The sequence below is a fragment of the Cervus elaphus genome, chromosome 26, assembly GCF_910594005.1.
Source record: "Cervus elaphus chromosome 26, mCerEla1.1, whole genome shotgun sequence".
Lineage (NCBI taxonomy): Eukaryota > Metazoa > Chordata > Mammalia > Artiodactyla > Cervidae > Cervus > Cervus elaphus.
The window spans coordinates 37,481,312-37,504,314 of record NC_057840.1 but is presented as its reverse complement, the minus strand read 5'-3'; the positions used below and the strand labels follow the sequence as shown (position 1 = coordinate 37,504,314).

Sequence of the window (23,003 nt, the reverse complement as noted above, 5' to 3'; positions counted from 1 at the left end):
TACTTTATATTTACCTTCTACCCCACCCTTTGACGATTCAGGTAGTTCTAAGAGCTTTTTTGTTTAATTTCCATAGGATTTCCTTTCAAAATGTTCATGCCATCTGCAAAAGAAGACTTTTTCTTCTTCCCTTCCATTCTGTAGAATTTGTTTAAAATTTTTTCTTGCCGCATTGAACTGGGTAGCTTCTTGAGTACAATGGAGAATAGAAGTGGTGAGAGTGTTTCTACCCTCACCTTGTTCCTGATCTTTTCACAACGTGAGCCTGAGTTTTTGATGCGTACACTTTCTGCATCTATTGAGATGATCATGAGATTTTCTCCTATTATTCTGTTTATATGGTGATATATATTGATTGCTTTTCAGTTGTTGAGCCTGGAATATACTTCCCACAGTCATAATATAATATACTTTCTATATGTAACTGAATTTAACTTGCCAGTATTTTATTAAGAGTTTTTACATCTGTGTTCATGAGGGATACTGGTCTACAATTTTCTTTTCTTATAAATGTCTCTGTTAGTTTTTCATATCTGAGTTCTGCTGCCTTCTTTAAAAGAGTTGGGAAATATTCCCTTCTCTACTTTCTGGAAGGTTTTAAAAGGCTTCTTGGGTTGTTTTGATCCTCATTATATTTTAATTCTCCAAAAGTTAAAAAAAATGAAATGTATGTAGTATCTTTTTTCCTGAAATATTTATCTAGTATGTAATGAAAGTTCATGGATAAAAAAGTTGGATCATCTGTAGGTTTTATTTATTTACATATTGTAATTCTTTACCTTCTTCTAAAGCTAGCATAGATATTTAAAGTGTCGGAATGCCGAACCAAAGCCAACACTTACATATATGTGTTTTACGTGTATTATTTTATTGACATATATTATGTAAATATGTCTATTTGTTTGTTTGAGGAAGTATATCCTAAGAGGTGCTTCTCTGAGTATATAGTGTGGTTTCTGGATTTGAGCAACTTTTCATATTATTTCTTAACAGAATGTCTAAAAATAGTATGTCTACTGTTACACTTTTTAATCAGTGTGACAGGAATTAAGAATATTAAGGATTATTTAAATTCTCAGAGGCACCAAAAGCTTTATTAAGCTGGATGTTCCAGGCTTCTTGAAAATAAAGCTTTTCCTCGGGGCTGTTGAGGTCAATTATACTCATTTTAGTCTCATCTGTCTCTTTTTCTTAAATCTCCTTTTTTTTATTCAGTCACTTCTTTCCAGAGTGAAATGAGTTATGAAATGGCCAAAAGGTAATCATGGAAAAGAAAAGAAAACAAAAAAAAAAAACACCTCAAGATCTTTAGTTAGACACAGTTTGGAAATGTAAGTCCCAAATCATCGAAAACAGTTATTCTTTTTATTTTTGCTTCTTGACTACATATGAACTGATGTTTGCTTCCAGGATTTATAATGCACTCAAGAGTCTTTGCTTTCATTCTTTTCTATTTTGCTTTGTTATTGCTTATGATAATACATGAATAAAAGTGAGAAATGTTTCTGGGTTAAAACCCAAAACAATCGAATGATAATCAGAGAGGATCAATTTATTCTAACTTAGTGTTCTAAAGAGTATGCTCTCATGATTTAACTGTACCTTACATTTCTGGAAAAGTGTATGAACTTAAAACATGTTTGACTTTTAAAAATAAAGCAGGGAAGAATTAGGAGACATGTCTGTGTTGTGATCTGGAATTTTGGGGACCTAGGAATGACTGCCTCTTGAAAGCCAAGAATTTTCGCCTTTTTTTCTTTAATTTGGAAAACTCATGGTCGAAGTTGTGCACTGGGAACACGAAACAGGCTTCAGACACGTTTGAATCATCAGCAGCTTTCTTCAGATGAAGTCTTGCTAATCTTGGGGTTAGCACTGAAGCCAGTTGTTGTTTGGGGGGCTTTTTAACTTAAATAAGATATTGTTGCCTTCATATCTCAACTTAATTTTGTGCTTCTCACCCGCTGATAAAAAAAAGACATGATGCATACTTTGATTAAGCTTGGGACATAATGATTGGTAGCAAGAGAGGACCCTGAAGCCAGAGGAAGGGAATTAAGGAATCAGAGACAGGACATCTTATTTCTGTTTTCTTTATGCAGAAATGTCTCAAGATGAGATTAGAAACAATGTCTTGCACAAATATATTTTAAAAATGTTTAGCAGGCACATTTTCCAGTCATGTTATGATGAGAAACAGATGTAGATGCTGTTAAATCATGTCGAATATGAACTGCCTGTGTACCCCGTGTATATGTGTAAATATTTAACTAGAAAAACAGTCACATGAGAATGGCTCTGGAGAAATCTTGGAAGCAGGAAGCCACAAATTATAGGTCTGAAATTTACCATGCATGGCTTAGGAGTCCAGATAAGTAAAACCAAATGAAGAGACAGAAAGTTGTATAAATAGTTCATGTTTTTTTGGGAGGGGGAGGGAAGAGAAAGGATTAGGGAGAATTTTAAAATACTTAACTACAGGCAGTACATTTAATTATAACCAGAGTGCTAAGAATCATATGATTGGAATTTTCAGTTATGTATTTGAATCTAGAGTATATTACTTACCAACTCACATAGGAAAAATTACTATGGACTTATAGCTTATCCTCTTTTAGTTTCTAAAGTCACTGTATGAGGCAAAAATCATACATTCAGCCTTATCCCTGACAGTCTTCCTGGAAGGCACTCTGTTGGAGACAGAGATTTCTACTAACACAGCTAGTAGATCTGTTGGAACAGATCTCCATATTTCTGTAGGTTCTGGATGAAGTTGTCTTTAGTTCATGGGCCAGAAAGGTGCAGGGGTAGGTAATTACTGATTTCAGAAGCATGTTGTATGGAAAAGTAGAAATGAAGCCAGAATTGCAGCTTCCATTGCACCCATAATCTTGAGTTTACACTCCTTGAGTGGAAGAGTGAAATGGATTTGCCCAATTTTGTTTATTTTCTTAAGATGAAAAAATATAATTTTATGTATTTTTGTTTTTGGCTGTGCTGGGTCTTCGTTGATGCTCGGACCTTCTCTTGTTGCAGTGAGCAGGGGCTCCTTCTCTCGTTGCGATGTTCAGGCTTCTCACTGCAGTGACCTCTCATTGTGGGGGAGCACAGGTTGTCGGGCACATGGGCTTCAGTAGTTGCGGCAAATGAGCTCAGTTGCTCTGTGGCACGTGGGATCCTTACGGATCAGGGATTGAACCCGTCTCTTGCTTTGGCAGGTGAATTCTTCACCACTGAGCCACCAGGGAAACCCTAAGGATTTTATTTTATTTTTTTGGATGCGGACCATTTTAAAGTCTTTATTGCATTTGTTACTATCTTGTTTCTGTTTTATGTTTTGGTTACTTGGTTGTGAGGCTTGTGGGATATTACTAGCTCCCTGACCAGGGATTGAACCCGAACCTGCTGCATTGGAAAGGAAAGTCTTAACCACTGGACCGCCAGGGAAGTCCCTGAATTTGCCCCATTTTATTACTTTATTTGTTTTCAGGTTTAATTTTCATTTCATCAAAATGATATTGTCTAATTATCTCCTGAGCTTTAGGTTATTTGATGGAAGTATCATCCCCACGTAGTGAAATGTGCAGCTCAGAAGGGTCAGAGTTCTGTGAGTTTTAACAGATGCATGTTTTCATGTAACCCACACTGTTACCAAGATATGGAGTATTTCCCCTGTGCCCCATGACAATCAATCCCGTATCCTCTCCTCTCCCCAGAGACAACCATGGCTCTGATTTCTTTCCCTGTAAATTACTTTTGTCTGTTCCAGAACTTCTTGTCAATGGCATCGAATGACATGTTCCCTTAGGGATCCAGCTTCTTTTGTTCATCACAGTATTATTGTGTGTGGGATTAATTTTTGCTGTTTTATGTATTGGTGATAGTTCATTTCTGTTTGCTGCTCCCTGTTCTATCATATGAGCACACCCTAATTTGTTACAGATGGAGGTTTGCACCTTTTGGTCACCTTCACCCATTCCCCCCTCTTCCCATTGGCACTGCCTTCACTGCCCTCTTCCCCTTCCTTCCCTCACCTCTGGCAGCCACCAATATGCTCTCTGTATCTGTGAGGGTTTTTTCTTTTTTAAGAGTTTCCTTTACTATTCCACATGTAAGTGAGAACATGTAATATTTTTCCTTCTCTAACTTATTTCACTTGGCAAAATGCCCTTTAAGTGCATCCATGCTGTCATGAATGGCAGAATTTTCTCTTTTATGGCTAAGTAATATTCCACTATGTGAGTGTACACACACACATATACACACACGGTTGACCCTTAAACAACATGGGTTTAACTGCACAGGTCCACTTACATGCAGATTTTTTTCCATAAGTACATGGAGTACTACATGATCCAAGGTTGGTTGAACCTGAGAGGTGTTCAGTTCAGTCGCTCAGTCTTGTCCGACTCTTTGGGACCCCATGAACTGCAGCATGCCAGGCCTCCCTGTCCATCGCCAACTCCTGGAGTTTACCCAAACTCAAGTTCATTGAGTCGGTAATGCCATCCAACCATCTCATCCTCTGTTGTCCCCTTCTCCTCCTGCCCTCAATTTTTCCCAGCATCAGGGTCTTTTCAAATGAGTTAGTTCTTTGCATCAGGTGGCCAAAGTATTGCAGTTTCAGTTTCAGCTTCAGCATCAGTTCTTCCAATGAATATTTAGGACCGGTTTCCTTTTAGGATTAACTAGTTTGATCTCCTTTCAGTCCAAGGGACTCTCAAGAGTCTTCTCCAACACCATAGTTCAAAAGCATCAATTCTTCGGCGCTCAGCTTTCTTTATAGTCCAACTCTCACATCCATACATGATCACTGGAAAAACCATAACCTTGACTAGATGGACCTTTGTTGACAAAGTAATGTCTCTGCTTTTTAATATGCTGCCTAGGTTGGTCATAACTTCCCTTCCAAGGAGTAAGCATCTTTTAATTTCATGGCTGCAATCACCATCTGCAGTGATTTTGGAGCCCAAGAAAATATACGGAGAGTTAACTAGGAGACTTGAGCACCTGGAGATTTTGGTGTCCTCCCTAGGCTGGTCCTGGAACCAGTTCCGCCTGGATCCTGATGGACAGCTGTATACCACGTTTTCTTGACCCATTCATCCATCAGTAGACACGAAGTTGTTTCCATGTCTTGGCTATTGTAAGTAATACTGCAGCGAGCATGGGGGTGCAGGTATTTTTTCAAGTTAGAGTTTTCATTTCTTTTGGATAAATACCCAGAAGTGGAATTGCTGGTTCATATGCTAGTTCTATTTCTGGTTTTCTGAGGGACCTCCATACTGGTTTCTGTAGAGCAGACATTAATGTTAATCACACAAGATAAATACAAATTTGTGAGGTATTTGGAGTCCTGGGTAGTTTAACACAGAGAGCTCAGGAAAGAGCTCTATCTGAAAGACATTTTGGGGGAATGGAAAGGAGCTAGCACAGGATACATAATGTTTAATAAAGGTTAAGTTTTCTTTTTTTGGGGAAATCATATTATTTGGAAGAGACAGTAATGTTTTAGCATACATTAACCTTCTTCCCCATATGTCCCATTGCAGAACTTTCCTCATCTAAGATGACTTGTCATACTTGTAAAGGAGTTCCTTGTTTTTTTTTTAAAAAATAATTGTACTTGTTTACACTTTAGAAATGGAAACTATGAAGACTGTGTCACTCACTTTTAATGGACTGCCCCATGTTCCTAAGTTACAAATATCATAACTGATCTTAAGTTGAAAAATATTCTTATACTGTAAAACTAACAACAAATTAGAACCTTCAGAAGTATTACTGCTTTATGGAAATTTTAAGTGCATATTACTGTTCCATTGTATTGTAGTAGGGGCTGGTATATTTATAGTTCTTTTACTAATGTCTTTTCTGAGGAGGTCTGAAGTTAGTACGAAGCATACTTTATTCTTTGTTGTATATAAAAAGTGCTTTGGGAAGGAAGGCTAATTTCTGATTAAGTTTGGTAAAAAAGATGAATTAAGTGGTAAAATTAAAAATGTGAAGCCCTCATTAAAATATTTCAGAAAGGAATATAAGCATGTGCGTCATAGATTTTGGCCCCTTCTCATCCTGCTCTTATTTCTTTCCTCAGTTCTCTGTCTTTTACTTTTCCCCCTCTCCCCATAAGAACTGCTAAAGCTTCTAGAGAACTATTTACACTTAAGTGGCAGTTTTCAAAGAAACTCTGTGCCTTTCTTCTTTTCAACAGTAGGATTCTTATGAGAAATTCTTTATTTGCTGGTTGTAATATTTGTCAGTTGGGTGCGTGTGAGAGGGGCAAGTTGGGAAGAGTAATTCAGTATGTGGGGAGTGTATGTACTATGAGTGTAGTACTTAGCACTAATGGGCTTAATGCTGTTAGCAGACGTTAATTATTACTCACTGTTTTTAATGAATGTTTGAAGCAAAAGGCAGGATGTAGATAGCAATAAAGACATGGTGCATACCTTTCTAGGTTCTCTCACTTTAAATTTAGATCTGCAAAAGAGTCTAAACCTTGTTAAATACTAATTTGTGTTATTATTATCATAATTTGATGAAAGAGATTACTTGGTGAGGGAGTGAGATTAAGGATAACAGAAGTAGAAGGTACAATTCTGGACTCCTGTTATGGACAGAATGGTGTTCTCTCCAAATTCATATATTATAGACCTAACCCCTAGAGCCTCAGAATGTGACCGTATTTAGAGATAGGGCCATTGAAGAGGTAATTATGTTGAAGTGGGAATGTTAATGGGAATCCTAAACTAACTGTGACATCTTGATCTTACACTTCAGCCTCAACAACCCTGAGAAAATAAACTTCTGTAGTTGAAGCCTCCCAGTCTGTGATATTCTGTTGTGTCATCCCTAGTAAACTAATAGAACCACCCATATGATGGATCATACACAGAGGGGAAGAAACACAAATGTGGGTTGTATATAGTGTGTACAGGTGGAGGGAGCAGGAAGAGAGAGAAATTAAGTGAGATCTGGGGGTAAACACATTGAGGTCTGAGAACTGAGTCTGGCATTGACTATCTATATGACTTTGAGCAAATAAGTTATTGGGTTGGCCAAAAAGTTAGTTTGGGGTTTCCCATAACATCTTTTGGAAAACTCAGATGAACTTTTTGGCCAACCCCGTGTTCGCCCTTCCTGAGTTTCAGATTTGTCCTTCATAAAATGGTTTCATTGTGAGGGTCAGGGCTGAGAATTGGAACTGGGAGGTGTTCCTGAGTGTTCATCACTCTGCCTCTTCATTGCCATGTACCTGCTTTCCTGAGAGCAGCTGTAGGGTGAGGGTATGGATGCTGAGACCTTTCTGCAGAAGGCTGTCACAGATCGTCTCTGGGTCTTGGTTTCTTGACTGCAAAGAAATAAGGGGATTGCATTGTACTGTTGAGCTTTAACCCAGGGTCATTTCTTTAAACTCTAAAATGTTACATTTTTAAGGAATTTAAGGAAATGAATTTGGATGAGAAGACATGTAAAGGGATTCTAGATAAAAGTCACCATGTATACTGAAACATTATTAAATGATGAGAAAACAAGCACTGATGAGGTTAATTTGACTGTCATGGAGAGCTTCCTAGAATCAGATACCTGAGTGGGTAGAACCGGAGAAGAAGGAAGTTGAAGGTAGTTTCACTGGTTGAAAGGAAAAGCTAATGATAGAGAACTGTTATTCATTTCTTTTAAAATTAGTGAGATGTAATTTTTGTGAAAGCTCGTTCTAATATGTCTGTGTAAGATGGATAGATGCAGAAAGAGGAAGAAGGTAGAAATATAGGGAGAAGAATAAAGATAGATGGGCCTGGTGATGGTTGTGGAGATGGAAAAATGCTTGATGAAGAGAGTAAGGTAGAAATTACTAAGGAGTGGGTGTAGTAAGTGAAGGACAAGGGAGCCCAAGAAAATGAGAAGCAAGGGTGGTGAACCAGGCTCTTGAGGGGCAACTGGATTTTTCCTCCTAAGAAAGACAGCTGTCTCGGTCAGTGTCGAGATGGAAAGGGCTGAGTAGACAGCCCAGAAGTATCAGCCTTCTCGTTAGTTTTCTCATGACTTAAAACAAAAGACTATTTTAGGCATAGACAGACTGACTCTGTCTAGAAATGCAAAGGAGGATTTTTTTTTTTTCCTTTTCCAATTTGAAGATAGGTGGGAGAGTTTCCAGGTTAATGTCATAACCATTTGTGGTACTAGGAGGTCAGCAGAGAGCCATCAGTAGGTGGCTGTCTATGGATCTGATAACCCTGGCCTGTTATTTTTCAGGATCTCTGGCTTCTGTTCCAATGACTTACTCTGCTAGGAGGCCCTGATATAAGAAGTACCTCATTCAAGATATCAAAATGGTTCTTCTTTTTTTTTATTTGTTCAGTGTTTGCTCCCAGTGGTGTTAGTGGTGAACCTGCCTGCCAGTGGAAGTAGACGTAAGAGATGTAGGTTTGATTCCTGGGTTGGGAAGGTCCCCTGGAGGAGGGCACAGCAACCCACTCCAGTATTCTTGCCTGGAGAATCCCACGGACAGAGAAGCTTGGTTGGCTATGGTTCACAGGGTCGCAAAGAGTCAGACACATCTGAAGCGACTTAGCACGCACAAAGTTCTAGGTGATGGGCTGAGAGTTGGGAAGGAAAAGATAAATACAATGCAAACCCTTTCATCAAGAAAGACCTGGGCTGAGGGCTGACAGACTTGGATATGGACTTGTATATGCTCCTAAGGCAATGTGACTGTGTTGCTACACAGCTGCCTTCTAAACCTTATGGGGACTTATGCAGAATGACTAAAGCTGTTGGGCTGTTGATCAACGCTGACTCCAGATGGTAACTGTGTGTTTTGAAGGTGATCTATATAGTCGCATATTGCAGAGTCAACAAATAGAAACATAAAGGAATGTGGAAAAAGAGCAACAACTAAGCATTATTAAGCATCAACAAAGTGCCTGAGACCAACTGGGCAAAGTTAGGGGAATTGTGTTACTTTGTCTTCACAAATGCCCCAGGTCCTAAATTATAATCACTTAATAGATGCAGAAATTGAGACTTGGTAAGGACAATGGTTTCCCCAAAGTCTCACACAGCTAGTTGGAAGCAGAAGCAGGATTTCAGTGTGTGTCCACAGTCCTTCTACCACGTGGTGTGGTTACAAATAAATGAGACAAATTAAGCATGGGTGAAAGAGGAAGTGGGAAAACTGAGTTTTGCTGCCTCTGTGAAAATGCGTGTGTGACTCAGAGATTTCTGACAGCAGGACCCACAGTTTGTGCAGTCAAGGTCTGGAAATATTTCAGTTACTAGATGCAGGAGATTTTTAACTCAGTGACAGAGGCTTGCTATCAGCCAAAAGCTGTGATAAGCATTTCTTTGAGCTGGTATAGAGATTTACCTACGAGAGCAAGGTGGCCTCTCTGAATGTTTGACGCTGAAAACCAAGTGTGGGTGAATCTCATTTATTTGGAAATTATCTATACCAAAAACTCATACATCCAGCATATAGCAGAAATCAGCAAATCAGTAACACTGTGAATACTCAGATAGATATTGTAAACAACAAATAATAAATCCCATGCACTATAGTTTTTATTCCCTTCAAAATGACCTGAAGCCCTAAATTTCTTTCTTATTGCATGTCTGCTTTCCAAATCTATTGGGACATAGAAGAAATTTTTCACTAGTACTATTGAAAACAGGGAGAAATAATGTCTGACATGAAAGAATTAGACAAAAAATATTTAAAAAAAAATAAAAAGCAGCTATAAGAGTTCAGAGATCTCAGCATCAATTCAAATTATGGTCAAAGACCCTCAGTGGATCCTAGGAATTACCCTTTGTTGACTGAAAAACAACATGAAGCCACTAAAAGTTGAGAATTATGTTTCATTCAGTGGACATTCTGAGGACTTCAAGCCCAGGCGACAGGACTCTCGGATCACTCTGAGGGACTGCTCCTAAGAGGCAAAGGAGTAGCCAGAATATATAGGAGTTTTTTTTACAGCAAAGACTAGGTGATTGGAACATCAAAAGATTGCTGTTAATTAAAGAAAACCAGGTATCTCAAGTTAATGAATTTAGTGCTTTTCTATGTATGGGGAGATGCAGGAGTCTGGGCTCACTGAAATATTCCTTTGATGTGCACCTCAGCCATCTAGGGCCAGTATTCTGTGTTTTCTCATCCCGCGTTTCATCCCCCGCACCACTGGGGGCAGCTGTAGCCGTTGACTGCTGGATGTCAGGCATCCTGTTTCCATGCTGAGTTGCCTCAGAGCTCCCTGTAGGGGAGGCTGCAATGTGATGGCTTGATGGCTGCAGTGTCCTTTGTTTACGGACAGGGCAGATGGCATTGTCAATTCACACCTTGTAATATGCCCATGCAAGAAAGCAGATTTTTTAAAAAATTATTTTTTAATTGAAGGATATTGTTTTACAGAATTTTGTTATTTTCTGTCAAACATCAACAAGAGTCAGTCATAGGTATACACACGTCTCCTCCCTCTTGAACTTCCCTCCTATCTCCCTCCCCATCCCACCCCTCTAGATTGTTATAGAACCCCTTTTTGAGTTCCTGAGTCATAGGGCAAATTCCCGCTGGCTATCTGTTTTACATATGGTAATATAAATTTCCATATGACTCTCTCCATACACCTCACCCTCTCCTCCCCTTCCCCGTGTTCATAAATCTGTTCTCTATGTCTGTTTCTCCATTGCTGCCCTGCAAATAAATTCGTCAGTGCCATCTTTCTAGATTCCATATATATGCATTAGTATATGATATTTATCTTTCTCTTTCTGACTTATTTCACTCTGTGTAATCGGCTCTAGGTTCATCCACCTCATTAGAACTGACTCAAATTCATTCCTTTCTATGGCTGAGTAGCATTCCATTGTATATATGTACCACAACTTCTTTATCCATTCCTCTGTTGATGGACATCTAGGTTATTTCCATGTTCTAACTATTGTAAATAGTGCTGCAGTGAACATTGGGGTACATGTGTCTTTTTCAATTTTGGCTTCCTCAGAGTATATGCCTAGTAGTGGGATTGTTGGGTCATATGGTGGCTTTATTCCTAGTTTTTTAAGGAATCTCCATACCATTTTCTATAGTAGCTGTATCAATTTACATTCCCACCAGCAATGCAAGAGGGTTCTCTTTTCTCCACACCTTCTCCAGCATTTATTGTTTGTAGACTTTTTGATGATGGCCATTGTGACTGGTGTGAGGTGGTATCTCATTGTAGTTTTCATTTGCATTTCTCTAATAATGAGCAACACTGAACATCTTTTCATGTTTGTTAGCCATCTGTATGTCTTCTTTGGAGAAATGCTTGTTTAGGTCTTTTCCCCACTTTTTGACTGGGTTGTTTGTTCTTCTGATATTGAGTTGTATGAGTGGCTAGTATATTTTGGAATTTAATTCTTTGTCCGTTGTTTCCTTTGCTATTATTTTCTCCCATTCTGAGGGTTGTCTTTTCACCTTGTTTATAGTTTCCTTTGCTGTGCAAAAGCTTTTAAGTTTAATTAGGTCCCACTTGTTAATTTTTGTTTTTATTTCCATTACTCTAGGAACTGGGTCATAGAGGATCTTGCTTTGATTTACATCATTGAGTGTTCTGCCTGTGTTTCCCTCTAAGACTTTTATAGTTTCTGGTCTTACATTTAGGTCTTTAATCAATAATGAGTATATAGCATTAAGGAAGTGTTATGATTTCATTAGTTTACATGTAGCTGTCCAGTTCCCTCAGCACCACTTATTGAAGAGCTGTTTCTGCCCCATCATATACTGTTGCCTCCTTTGTCAAAAATAAGGTACCCATATGTGCATGGGTTTATCTCTGGGCTCTCTATCTTGTTCCATTTGTCTATATTTCAGTTTTTGTGCCAATACCATACTGTCTTGATGACTATAACTTTGTAGTATAGTCTGAAGTCAGGAAGGTTGATTCCTGCAGCTCCATTCTTCTTTCTCAAGACTGAAGAAAGCAGGTATTCTTAATGTTGACCCAGAGTCATTAATAGAAGATTAAACTACAGGCTACTTTTCTAAGTACATAAGAGGTATATAGTGCATTCATAATACATTCAGTTGTGTAAAATAACTAACATGAAAAAAAGTGTCATTGCTTAAAAGGTAAGAAATCAGCCATCTGAAAACTTGCTAGTTATGCAAAGTGAGGTATACTGAGAGGAGCTGGCACCTTATCATTTAACTATGAACTTTGATTTCCAGCTACAACTTTCACTGGCATAGGGGCAGGTGGCCTGGTGCTAATAAACTCCTGCTGGCCTGAAAGAGAGAGAAAGAGACTGAGAGGATAAACTCCACCTTGGCAGGGACATGCCACCTGCCTCAATTCCTGCTTCTCGCTGTAGTTTTCACGTGGAGTAATGTCTGCTTCTGCTGCTGCTAAGTGGCTTCAGTCGTGTCTGACTCTGTGCGACCCCATGGACGGCAGCCCACCAGCCTCCTCCGTCCCGGGGATTCTCCAGGCAAGAACACTGGAGTGGGTTGCCGTTTCCTTCTCCAGTGCATGCATGCATGCTGAGTGGCTTCAGTTGTGTCCGACCTTGTGCGATCCCATGGACAGCAGCCCACCAGGCTCCTCTGTCCACTGAGGGTGAGAGTAAATATCCCCGGTCAGTCCTTAGTCCCTCTCCTGACCTTCCATTAGTGAAACTGGAAAGTAGGAACAAAGCCCCTATCCCATGGCCTTTGTGGAGTGGTGTCTCCACATGTATACTATCCCCCCCAACACACTCATACAATGTCACAGCAGTAACTAATTTTCAAGTGTGCATTGAGTAATCATATTGACAGCCTTTTGTTTTAGTTCCTTATTCTTGTCCTACTCTAGTGGTGCTAAAAGTACCAAAGTATCTGATAAAAATTCAAAAGAAGGCTGACTCACAAGGGGAAAAAAAATAAAAGGGAGGGGCTTAGATAATTTGCAAAGTGTATAATGAGTCTTCACACAGTACTGATTCTTAAGAGGTGTTTTAAAATGTCAGTTTTTTTCTCTTTCTGTCAGAGAAATGCTGACCCAAAGTTTCACAAAGCTGTTAAGTGTCTTTTTAGAAGTTATAAGTACAGACTTAAGAAATGGATTTATTATGTCGGGGCTGATGGTGACCTTTAATGTCAAGGTGTCTATGAGACTCCTGCAGCTTCTAATATTCCCTTTTATTTAAAAGAAGATGCCTTAGTTCTCCAATTAAGAGAAACCACTATTTCCTAGCCATAGTATAGCTCTCAGTAAAATATTTTCAAACACTTTGTAAAATGCTGCCTAAACAATTTGTGTGTATCAGTGTTTTGACTTCTTCTATGCCCTGGAAGCCCTTGGCAATTGGAAGAAGCCAATGGACCCTTCACCTGGGATATTCCAGGTGGCACAGTGATAAAGTATTTTGTGCTTCCCTGGTGGCTCAGATGGTAAAGAATCTGCCTGCAATGTGGGAGACCTGGGTTCTATCCCTGGGTTGGGAAGATCCCTTAGAGAAGGGAAGGGCTACCCACTCCAGCGTTCTGGCCTGGAGAATTCCATGGCAGGCTACAGTCCATGGAGATGCAAAGAGTCAGATACTACTGAGTGACTTTCACACTTCACACACATGGACCCTTATTCAAAATAATGGTTTTAAATGCATAAGACAAAATACAAAGGATTACAAAGAAACCAGATATGTAAAATATAATAATAAAAATGTGTGATATAGTAATATGTGTGCTTCTATATTAATGCATTAAATAACAATCCAGCAGCAAGTCTGGTGACATTTGAATGGTGGTGAGGAGCATAAGTGATATTTGGAGAGAGCTGCAATAACTCAGCTAGAGACAAGAACACCTGTAGTTTCTATGGGAAACAAAATCACAGACACTGATGATACTTCTGTGGTTTGTTGTCAGTGTTTATACTTGAAGGAACTGTTAAATGTCAGTTAGAATTCAATGAAACAGAAGGTATGTTTTCCCCATTTGAGTGTGTAGAATCCCAGAGTTCTGTTCACAGGACCCTTGGAAGGTCCATGAATCTCAAACTAAGGGCCCTTAGAAGAGGAAAATCATTCTCATGGAATTATGAGCATGGTTGAGATAGTTTCTTCAAAGAAATATTTGCATATAATTTCCAAAGCAGTTATGAACATTTATATTTTTAATTTTAAAATGAAAAGGTCATTCATTTGTTCATTTCTATTCTTTTTTTGGTTCACTTTGTTTTTAATCTTATTTATTTATTTCTGACTGTGCTGGGTCTTTGTTGGTGCATGAGGGCTTTCTCTAGTTGCAGTGAGTGGGGGCTACTCTCTAATTGTGTTACATGGACTTCTCATTGTGGAGGTTTCTCTTGTTGCAGAGCATGGACCCTAGAGTGTGCAGGCTTCAGTAGTTGTGGCTTCTGGACTCTAGAGCACAGACTCCGTAGTTGTGGCCCACGGACTCAGTTGCTCCACAGCAAGTGAAATCTTCCCTGACCAGGAAAGATTTTTCCCCGATCCAACCTGTGTCCTCTGCATTGACAGGTGGATTCTTAACCCCTGGACCACCAGGGAAGCCCTCATTTATATTCTTACTTATAATCTGACTTGTTTTCGAGACCATTTGAGGCAACTTGCAGAGATTCATACAGCAAACTATAATAAAATGGCAAGTTAGTGGATGAGAAAAAGGAAAAGAATGGTATGAAATGTAAATGATGTTGTTTGATGTAAAGTTAATATACACAGTTATATGTGGGAAGTTAATATACACAGTGTATGCAGGAAGGTTCTGGACCTTTACTAGAGTACAATGGCAAATTTGATTCTAAGTTTAACCTTCAATGTAAAGGGTAAGAAGCAATTAGCTATCAATTCATGATCACATCTCCTGAGATGCCCAGCTCTCTCTCTACTAAAACTAGACAACAATCCTTCTGTAAGCTTTGCCTCATACTCACTGTCTTAGCTTGAGCTGCTGTGGCAAAATACCCTAGACTGGGTGGCTTCAATGACAGACACGTATTCCTCACAGTTCTGAAGGCTGGCAAGTTCCATGTCAAGGGGACAGCTTGGCTGGGCTCCAGTGCAGACTCTCTTCCTGGCTTGCAGACGGCCACCTTCTTGCTGTGTCCTCACAGTGTGGAAAGACAGTGATTGCTCTCTTTTACGTTCTTTTCTAAGGGCACTAATCCCATCATGAGGTTTCCATCCTTTTGATCTCTGAAAGGCCCATCTCCAAATAACCTTCACACTGGAGGTTAGACTTCAACATCTGAATTTGGGGGCGAGGGGGACACAATTCAGTTCATAGCAACAATACACTAGGGAATGAAATTAACAGTACATTTGAAAACTTCCTTTGTTTTATTGGGCTATCTCTTATAATTTCTCATGTAAACCAATGACATGTTTCTACTGGCCCAGCTTACTTTAGTAATGGATTTTAAACTTTCTAGTGTAAATTTTTTAACCTTTGGAAGGTATGAAGTGTTGTTATTTATTTTTATTTATTTATTTTTAGTACCACCTCCTTGGTGGCACTTGATGTGTAAATTAGTGATTATTAACTTTCATAGACCAATTTGAGACTCTGATAAAAGCTATAAATGCAGATGCACATTAAATTCCATATACAGTTTCAGGGAATCACAGACCTTCTGAAGTTTCAGCACTCTAAGAGTAAATAACTGCAATGTAGAGTAATAGATAGGCCTTTAGACATATTATATAAATATTGTTTACTGTAACTTAGCATTTGAAATGGATTGAGAACCAGCCAGTTGGATTTAATGCTCTTGGCAAGCATGGGAATGCAGCTATTCCATGCTGCAGATTAAACAAATGCTTCAATAACTTGGAGAACAGGAAAGCTGCAGGCACATTTAACAAAATACAATGCTAATATTTCAAGGTTGGAGGGATATCTGGCTCACACAGCCCCAAGTCTTGTGCCCAAGATTCTCATGTTGCTTGGAGAACATCACAAATCTCTGGCTACCACCATTTCGTGGTCCCAGGAGAGGACGACCCAAACATGAACATAATCCTCAACTCCTTCTTTAACCCCTTCTCCCCATCACTACCATTGCCCAACTGAGACCAGGCTGTAATGTGAGAAATTGGAGCTAAACAAGGTGCAAATATCATGCAGACTTACAAAGAAAAAGTTCTAAGAAACTCAGTATTGAAAAGACATGTCAGAAATGACAATAAATTTCACATGTTAAAAAGCTGACAAAATACCAGAAACAGCACATTAGTCAGAAAATTAAGGTCATTTAAAGACTAACTGCCTAACAGATCTCTGAAATACTTTGCCCCTACATGTTTAACTGTGTGTTCTTTGGTTGGCTCGTCACACGATTGTGATTTTAGAGTCATTTTTCTCTAGATAACGTAGAAAGATAATCCAGCCTGTCTGGCATAAGCTGATTGGACTTGTTTTTCATTTTTACTGATTGTTGAAAAAAAACTTCTTTGGGCATCACAGCTTATGGCTGATAATGTAAAATTTTAGGGTTTCTCTCTCCTGTTTCGTTTGACCGTGAGCTTTAAAATTTGGAAGGATTTCCCCCAAACTTGCTTCAGGTTTATTTGAAATCCTGTTTCCCTTCACTTGCCATAGAGACAGAGAGACACAGAGACCTATTTACACCGTGATATGATCTCTGGTCCTGAGCCATCCTTATTGTGCCAGGTGAGTTGGCCAGTGGAAAGCAGAGTGTTTCTGGAAGTTATTACCACACTGAACAGCTGGCAGTAACCTGACTGTGCAAAGAAGAGAGTGCAAGCAACATATATATCCCAGTAAGGACAAAACAAGTACATGCCTCTCTGTATGCCTGCTCTCTGAACTCTTAAGTCAGCTCAACCGTGTGAGAGTCTTTTGCTCTCCTCTCTCCCAGGCGGCTCAGTGGTAAAGAATCCGCCTGCAGTGCATGAAACGCAGGTTCAATCTCTGGGTCAGGAGGATCCTCTGGAGAAGGAAATGGCAACCTGCTCCAGTATTCTTGCCTGAGAAATCCCATGGACCTGGCAGGCTGCCGTCCACAGGGTCACAAAGAGTCGGACACGATTCTGAACTAAACAGTGAACAACTCTCCGCCTACTCCAAGGCCTGCCAATATATGGCTGTGGCCATTTTTGTAACACCTCCATAGAACCTTCTAGTAAGTGTCCTTAGAGTCAGGTTCAAGACAGCCAAGCCAAGACAGAAAGACGAGGAAAATTTTTCTCCTCCTGATGATGCTGGTAACCTTAATAGGAATTACTCATTTTCTATTGAAAGGAGAAAAGATGTTCTTCACTCTTTAGAGAAAGGTTGCTCTCCACTTCCTTTGCTTTCTTTTTTTTAAACATTTATTTTTATTCATTTGGCTGCGTAGAGTCTTAGTTGTGGCATGTGGGATCTAGTTCCCTGACCAGGGATCGAACCCAGCCCCCCTGTATCAGGAGCGCAGAGTCTTAGCCACTGGACCACCAGGGAATTCCCCTTCCTTTGCTTTCTTTGGGCTTGCCTCATTTTTTTTTTTTTTTTTCTTCTTCAGTTGAGTTAACTGGGTACAGTCAGTTTCTTGTATGAACAAATTAAAATGTCCTCTTGATTGGAGATGATATAATTGACTATAATAACTCTTGAAATGTTTGGGAAGTTAGAGTTAAGCTGTTGGCCTAAATTTAGTTTGTTATTAAGATGTCCTTTACAAACCAACTCCAAAAAGAAATTTTGGGGACAGTTTAAGAAATTGTTAAATCAAAGTGGTGTGTACTTGAAATATCATCATAGTATGTTTTCTAATATGTCCTCAACAGTTTTTCTAAGAAAGTTTTTCTATAGTTTCCATAGTTGTCTAACACAGAACCAGTTGATCTTGAATCTGACGTTTTTCAGTGAATTTTGAGTGAAACAATCTTTGCTTTCTGTCATTATGTAGCTTTCTCCCCCAAAGAACACAGAAATGTTAAACAATGAATACTTGATATGGCACCAATCATTGAACCTTATAAGTTATTGGTCTTGTTCTCAAAAGCACTTCAGTGCTTTATGTGCTGGTTTCAAATGCCGAAAATGTCCATGTGGACTTTTACATTGTTCTACACCCTAGGACCTCCTGCTCAACAACCAAGATAAGAAAAGAATGCTCTTCAGAGCATTACAGCTCATTAGGGTGCTGTCCAAAATCTCATACATGCCTGATAAAGTTAGTGGAATGTCAGGGCCTCTGCTGTGATTAAAGCATCTAAATGTGACTTGCCAAATAGCGCAAATATTAGCTCTAATCCCCATTTGCACAGAGCTCTGAGTTGAGGCTTTGTAGACACAAAGCTCTATGTTTAGAACATCCCTTGTTACATTCCAAATTTTCCAAATGAATAGAAGAAAATGGGGCAGGAATACACAACAAGTTAAGAGTGGGGGTATCTCTGGAGTTGGGCTCATGGATGATTTTTGTTTTCTTTTGTTAATGTTTTTCTTTTGCATTTTAAATTTAAAACAATGCAAATAAATATGTTTTACTATCAGAAACATAAAAAGGGGAATTGATGCTATGGTTATTGGCAGAGCCACCTTGGAACAAAGACATGGTGGACAGAGGTCCTGAAGAGACTTTGTTCCTTCGAACACTCAATAATAGGCACCATATCAGACATGCCTGTCAACTTCAGGTTTAAAAATATGCTCGTAAAAAAAACAAACAAAAAAAAAAAAAATAAAAATATGCTCGTGGTTGTTGTTTAGTCGCTAAGTTGTGGTCCGACTCTTTTGTGACCTCACGGACTGTAGCCCACCAGGCTCCTCTGTCCACGGGATTTCCCAGGCAGAAACACTGGAGTGGGTTGCCATTTCTTTCTCTAGGGGATCTTCCCGACCAGGGATGGAATCCTCATCTACTGCATTGTCAGGTGGGTTCTTTACCACTGAGCCCCCAGGGAAGCCCATGCTCTTGGTGTGGGCATGCATGCTTAGTCACTTCAGTCGCATCTGACTTTGTGTGACCCCATGGACTGTAGCCCACCAGGTTTCTCTGTCCATGGGATTCTCCAGGCAAGAATACTGGAGTGGGTTGTCATGCCCTCCTCCCAGGGGATCTTCCCCACTCACCATTGCAGGTGGATTCTTTAGAGCTGAGCCACTGGGGAAGCCCATGCTCTTGGTAGGGATGGTGAATCAGGAGCCTTCTCTTGCAAGAAGGACCAAGCAACTAGAAATGTAGTGGCTTTAGGAACTACAGGAAAGAGAAGGGGGAAGCTTCTTGTATAATCTACATTTAGCATTTGCATCTCATTTATCCACCCTCCATCCCACCATCAGGAGGTGAGTAGGGGAGGGTGTAGGTGGGAAGGTCCCAATAGCCTCTCCTACTTTAATGTTCCTTCATCTTTAAACCACTGATGCTGATATTCATGAACCAGCCTTTTATGCAGAATACCCATTGTGTTCAGGGGGAGGTACAGAAAGGGAGTCTTCCTAGGTCAGGAAGTTGACATAAGTGAATCTGTGCTCATATGAGTTTCTAGGGTGTATGTTGGAACTTTGGCGCTAGTGGTAAAGAACCCGCCTGCCAATGCAGGAGACATAAGAGATGCGGTTCAATCCCTGGGTTGGGAAGATCCCCTGGAGAAGGGCGTGGCTATCTACTCTAGTATTCTTGCCTGGAGAATCCCACGGACAGAGGAGCCTGGTGGGCTAAGGTCCATAGGGTCGTACAGAGTCGGACACGACTGAAGCGACTTAGCATGCATGCATGCATGTTGGAACTTAAGGGAGGGCGGACGTAGGTAAAAGGTGTGATTTCAGCCTCTGGGAGGAGCAGAATAGGGAATGGCAAAGCTGAGAAGTGACTTTTGTGTTTCGTGTTTGTCTGTCTTTAGATCCTCTTCTGTGGCAACTTCTTTCCCTGACCTGCCATGTCTGGCCCCCTGCTGCCCTCTGGCTGGTCCAAGACCTACAATAACTCACTGTCCAAATCGCTCTCTTCCCCCTTCTTTTATTTCTCCTTGTGCTTCCTTTCATTCTCATCAAGTGTACCCAGAGTACACAGCATATCAAAGCCCAGAAAAGTCTGAAAGTCATGAACTTCATACTTTCTTCATGGGACACAGTCTCTTGAACCATGTCAGGATGAGAGTTGGCCAACGCAAGTGGCAAAGTTAGTCTGTGGCCAACCAATCGCTAATGTATGTGTGCATGTCATAGCAGGGTCACTCCTGGCTGGCAGAGAGCATCTGGCAAATAGCTGAGCAGCTTCATAAATGACTCAGAGGCATGTCCAGGTGCAATGCTCAGGGTCCAAGAGCCCTGGAAAGGAGGGGCTGAACTTATCTGCAGTTTCGGTTTAGACACGACAGACTCAAGTGATGAACAGAAAGCTTCCAAAAGCAGCTGGACTAGAGGGAACCCACAGCTTCTCCTACTTTAATGTTCCTTTGTCTTCACTCTAAACCACTGATGCTGATATTCATGAGCCAGCATTTTATTTGGAATACATATTTTGGGCAGGGAGAGGTACAGAAGGCAAGTTTTTCTAGGCACAGGAAGCAGACTCAAATAAATCTGTACTCATGGGCATTTCTAAGGAGTGTAATGGAGCTTTAGGGAGAGAGAGCCCTGGGTACCTGGATAAAGCTGAGATGAGGGAAGTTTGGCCTCATGAGAGGAGGTGGGGGTGTGGATGCAGAGGTCACTGACCTGGATCCTCCCTGTTCTCTACACCTCCCCACACAATCCCTCTTCCAGGGTATCTGGGTTCTGGAGAGAAAGAAATACGATCAACAGAAAGTTGTGTCCATGTGGAGAGCCCACATCAAAGTACTGATTAGAAAAAGATGTGTGTGGAGGTTTGTTAGGGGTTCGGGGAGGCATAGGAAACCGCCTGTGAGCATTGGGGTGACAGTTGTTCACAGAGTAGTGAACACCAGCCCATCCAGAGCTGCACATTTCAGGACATTTGTCTTCATCTGTAAAATGGGAATAAAGACAGCACCAACTTTACAGAGTTGTGAAAACTACATGATGAATGCATGTACAGCATCTAGCATAAACACAAATGAAATAATAATCAGGGCTTAATAAATGTTGGCTATATGATTTTCAGGCTTCCCAGGTGGTGCTAGTGGTAAAGAACCTGACTGCCAATGCAGGAGATAGAAGAGATGTGAGTTTGATCCCTGGGTTTGGAAGATTCCCTGGAGGAGTGCATGGCAACCCACTCCAGTATTCTTACCTGGAGAATCCATGGACAGAGGAGTCTGACTGGCTACAGCCTATACGGTTGCAAAGAGTTGGACACGACTGAAGTGACTTAGCACACACGAACATTGTGATTTTCCTCGTTGTTTCATTGTTCTTTTTGTGAGATGCCTCCTCTCTGCTTATCTTCAACTTATTTTCAAGTGATTGCAGAGCATTGATTTTATTTGGTACAATAAGATGGGTTTTGGCCATGCTTTTGTTTTTAATCAGAGAAATTACTTCTTGGAATGTTATAGAAAAGGGTTAGATTAATCCTTAAGTAGATCAGATTTGAGCAAAATTTTTAAAATGATTGTGGCATCTCCAGTTTGAATTTTTACTGAATAAAAAAGTTAGGCACTAATGTCATTTTCTTTTTGCTCTAAGAAGATTGTGAGAATAACTAATAACATTTGGTAGAGGTTAATATAGTATTGAAAGCAGTCATTTGAACAGTTTTGAACTCATTTTCAAAGACATAATTGGAATAATTTTCAATAGACATCAGTCCTTATTTCTTAGGAAATGACAATGATTAAATTAACCGCAGACAGCCTCTCGTATTGTTGTTTGAAGACAATGGGAGTCTGTTGAGAATTGGTGGGGGGAAAATGAATGGTACATGCTTTATTAAAGACTTCACTGCTGAAACATTTTTCATCCACTCTTTCTGTCTGGCTGCAATTTATATATTCAAGGCATGGTCGTCAAAAGCAGCTTTCTTTACTGTATTTGACCTACATAATGAATTCAAATGAAGGGTAAGAATAATATATCTTAGCCTTTGCCTAAGGCTAAGATATAGATTTTTCTTGGAGGGGGTGCATGATATGCCAACTCAAAAAGAAAATGATGTTACAATTGCAGCATTCTGTGGAAGTTGAAAGAATTTTGTTCCTTCTTTGGGTATTTTCAGGATTCTGTCTCTGCTTCCTTATGACACTGAGCACTGGATAAGGGTGAAATATCGCACTCGTTATTCAGGCATTTGAAATTACTTTTTTCTTTTGAAATGAGATATTCAAAGCATTGAGTGTCAGAGAAATTGTGCCTGGGTGGAAGAGTAAATGGATCTTAATCTGTCTTCTCAGTGTGAGGCTTTCTGGAGGTGGTGAAGTGGTTTTAACCAGTGGAAAATAGCACCCAATTTCTTTAAGATCTTCCTAAACTCAAAGTGATTTAGTCAGTACATCTGAGTCCAAATACCACCCAGATAAGAATCTGCAGTCACATTTACCTAGACATGGGTGGTATTACTTTTTAAATTTCAGTATTACTATAAAACTTGTCTGGCTTTTACGCCCATGAGTGCTCTTGATGGGAAAACCTGTTTGTGCTCTTTCTGGCTGGAATGTCTACTTAGAGATTCGTTCTTCTGGCTCTGAGCAAGTTAACATGCACTGATACCCCAACTTTTCTTGAGTTTCCCTTCAACCAAACAATACCAGGATTGTGAGGTCCAAGAGTAAAAAGAAAAATTTTACAGCCAATTTAATATATCAATACTAAGAAGTTCTTGTACAAATGCTGACTACCACAGCGTGAAAGAGTGCTGTTTTCACTGCTTTGAAAGGCAGAAAGAAGTGACATCAAGTCTTGTGGGGAGAAAGATGGCTGGTTTACTGCTAGATACACTAAATACAAACATGAACAGAAGCCAGTGACTTGGCATTCAATGCAGATAACATTCATCTACTTCTACCTTGTTTCTGGTGAGCTGTTATAATTTCAAATCATTGTACTTGGAAAATATTTAGGTAAAACATAACATCACATTACCTTGCAGTTTAAAATAACAAAGCTA

At 39.9% G+C, this 23,003-nt stretch overlaps 1 protein-coding gene across 4 annotated transcripts in view; it reads left to right on the top strand.

Moving 5' to 3' along the window:
- IPCEF1 (interaction protein for cytohesin exchange factors 1) overlaps positions 1–23,003 on the top strand; it is a 200,158-nt gene that overhangs the window by 62,688 nt on the left and 114,467 nt on the right. The gene's annotated exons all lie outside the window — the stretch shown is intronic.